The following is a 734-nucleotide window of genomic DNA, read 5'->3' on the forward strand; positions in this document are numbered from 1 at the left end:
TGTGTGTGTGTGTGTGTGTGTGTGTGTGTGTGTGTGTGTGTGTCTGTGTCTGTGTGTGTGTGTGTCTGTGTATTCCCAGTTCTGTCCTGTTTGGATCTACCCTTAGTCATTTGATTATGCAGTTTCTGGTTCCTGGCCATCCAACAGTATAGGGCATGGGCTCCCTATCATAGTATGGGCCTCAAGTTAAACCAAACACTGGCTGTTCACTCCTAAAAATTGCCTACCACCATTTCTGTAGTACAATTTACAGCCAGGAAAGATCACAGGTCAAGGGTTATTTGGCCGGAGTGGTGTCTAGCTTCCTTTTTTCTGTATGCTGTGGAATACCTCCTGTACCAAAGAGGCTAGAATTTATGTGTGAATGCTCCAAGCAGGCACCATCTCCAGCTCACTAAAGCTGTGAGAAAGTTATCTTCAACAATGGAGCCTTACTGTCAGTTTTCAAAAGTGGCCTTCTGACCTTGCATCAGCATAGATCATTTAGGGATTTCTATGGGACCCTCTTGGCCACCTACTCAATCAAATGAAATCCTGTCCCACAACAACTAAATATTACCAGTTCTGACTCAGTATCCTCCATTACTAGGAGTACTCACTTTGGTCACTCTCCAAGATTCCAGGAAGTTTCCACTGCATTAGGGTTCTGTACCCCCACCTGAATGCTCCCCAGTTCTTTTTGTCTCTGCCTATACTCTCTTGCCATTCCTTTCTCTCCCACATGATACTTCCTG

The sequence above is a fragment of the Mus pahari genome, chromosome 5 (genome assembly GCF_900095145.1).
Source record: "Mus pahari chromosome 5, PAHARI_EIJ_v1.1, whole genome shotgun sequence".
Lineage (NCBI taxonomy): Eukaryota > Metazoa > Chordata > Mammalia > Rodentia > Muridae > Mus > Mus pahari.